This window comes from Condylura cristata, unplaced genomic scaffold, assembly GCF_000260355.1.
Source record: "Condylura cristata isolate star-nosed mole 26May11 unplaced genomic scaffold, ConCri1.0 scaffold00004, whole genome shotgun sequence".
In the NCBI taxonomy this organism is placed as follows: domain Eukaryota; kingdom Metazoa; phylum Chordata; class Mammalia; order Eulipotyphla; family Talpidae; genus Condylura; species Condylura cristata.
The window spans coordinates 30,414,272-30,416,793 of record NW_004567105.1 but is presented as its reverse complement, the minus strand read 5'-3'; the positions used below and the strand labels follow the sequence as shown (position 1 = coordinate 30,416,793).

Genomic DNA, 2,522 nt, shown 5'->3' with positions numbered 1-2,522 from the left:
ATTTTTAAGAATATCAATATCCAAATCACATAGTCATCGGTCATTTTTAACTTAAACCTAAATATACTAGAAGAGTAGGTTGTTAGAGTAAATGTTCGCACACACACAAAGTGAATACCTGAGTAATGGATGTATTAATTAGCTAGAAGGGAGGCTCCTTTGCAGGATGAACATGAAGGTCTGTCACAGCGTATGTCTACAGTAGCAGATGTATCTTATAAATGCTCTGTCAGTTAGAGATCAAGGAGGCAGACCCATACCCACATACAAACCCAGTGGGGTCCTTTACAAGAAACAGACTCCAAAAAAAAAAAAAAAGAAAGAAAAAGAAAAAGAAACAGACTCCAGCCCCAAATAATGGTAGGAAGTAGGAGACATGCTAAGTCTTCATAACCATCATTATGGAGCCTAAGCATTGAGTCACATTCATAAACCAGGATGTAACTTCTGAAAGGTCCATCAGTTCTAGTAGGGTGTATATGAAATATGTATATGCCATAGAAACCTAAAATGGATTTAAAACTCAAGTATAACAAATTCCATAGTTCACATTGAGCGCAGACAGAAGACTAATCCCGTACAGATATCTAGGAAGATGAAAATATGTAAATATTAAGCCAACTCTGAGTTTCAAGCTACTGTTAGGTCAGAGGTAATGGGTGGTGTCTCACATAGGGAAGAAAGAAAACTATTCAACATGACTCTCAAGGCACTTCTTGTGTCCTGTATCAATTCGATTGAGAAGCTTTCTGGAACCTTGTAGCTTTTGTCAGAAATGAGTTGGAGTCCTGACAACTGAAAAAGAAATACCATTCATCATTTTGAAATGTTCTGACAGTAAGTTGGCAAACTGGGGATTTTAAAGTTTCTTGCCAATAAACATTAGTCCTCATTAGCGAGTATTTACATATTAAAAGGTTGGCAAATTGCTTTGATTTTGCTCTTTTCTCCTTGCAGTCACAGGACTGATTTTCTTAATCACTCTTTTGAAGTGCTAATAACTCTGAAAGAGGAATAACAGCTCTGCAGTGACTTCAGCTAGCCCAACCCATTGTACCACCAGGGAGAGCCCTAATCACACTTTTAATTCTAATCCTGGGAATTAATCTTCACCAATTTACATGCCCACCACAGAAGGTAAGAATACCTGTTCCCTAATCCTCACCAATGCTCAAGTACCTGTTCAGGAAGCAAAACTCATTTAAATTCACCTATATATTTTTCAATATAAATTTACTTACATTCATTCTATTCATATATATTCAATTTATACACATATTTCTCTAAGCCATACTCATCTTTTCCTGAGCTATATTCCCCGTCATTTGTATACTATATAGATTTATAACAAAACTGTAATGGAATTCAGTTGTTTGCTAAGAATTTCTAAGTGCAAGCTTTCCTAGATTGTCTAAGTCTTCTAGAACTGAATGGGTACAATGTGCTTAACAAAGACATGATTTTACTACAGTAAAACTAACGTCCAGCTAATACATTCCACCTATAGTTTTGCATATGCTATAATTTCCTGAACTTTTTCTTTGTACTCCAAAATATGAATAACTTATGTAAAGAATGTTAGAAAGGAAAATAAAAACCATGCTTTATTTTCCTGGCAGAGGGAAATAAGACACACGACTCCAGGGCCGAAGAGCAGGGCCAGTTTATAAGAAAAGGACTTTAGACAGTGGGTTCTGCCCCAAGACCCCACCTGTGACTTTGCTCACTGTTGTGTGTGGACAGGTACCCTTCACCTCAAGCAACTGCAGGCCCCCAGAGGACCCAATGACCCTGATTTACCCCTCTCCCTTTCCTACAATGTTAGCACCAACAGATGAGTCAGTTCATTATCACAGACCATTGAGCTGGGGCAGCTTCCATCAGCTCAGGAAATTTTGTCCTCATAAGGAGCTTCCTTAACTCTGCTTCACTGCAGCTTCAGTCAATTTTCTTTTCTTAGCTTCAAATGGGGTCAGGAGGAATTATTATAATTATCTCCCCAAAGGTGTCCTTGCTGTCTCAAGTTATTAGGTGATGGTGCTGGGTATTAAAAGAGGAATTTTCTGCTTATAACATTGGGTTGTAAGTTTCCATAAAACACCACAATTATTTTCAGATCCTGTGTTCCTTTCGAGACAGCAGCTTGTGATTTTTTTTCTCCTAGAATAAGTGAGGCCATGTTAGTTCTAAGATGCATAGAGAAATTTAACCTTGTCTTTAGTTTCTAAAGGTGCTGATGATTGCCTGTGGGGGTTGGAGAGAAAGCTGCTAGCTAATTTTACTGCATACATTAGTTTCTATATGCTATGTTTTCTCTCTTTCTAGAGGATTTCACAGCAACAATATCAAGTCGATACCTGAAAAAGCCTTTGTAGGCAATCCTTCTCTTATTACAATGTAAGTGGCTATATGCTTTTTTTTTAAGATTTATTTATTTATTCATACAGAACTGGGGTACAGGTCAGAGGTGCAGGGTCAGTGAGATGATTCACCAGAGACAGAGTGGGGAGCAGAACAGGCAG

The 2,522-nt window shown here is 37.9% G+C and overlaps 1 protein-coding gene across 1 annotated transcript in view; it reads left to right on the top strand.

Annotated features, from left to right (window-relative positions):
• The window catches only part of LGR5 (leucine-rich repeat containing G protein-coupled receptor 5), a 121,954-nt gene that overhangs the window by 98,886 nt on the left and 20,546 nt on the right, over window positions 1-2,522 (top strand). The window lies entirely within an intron of this gene.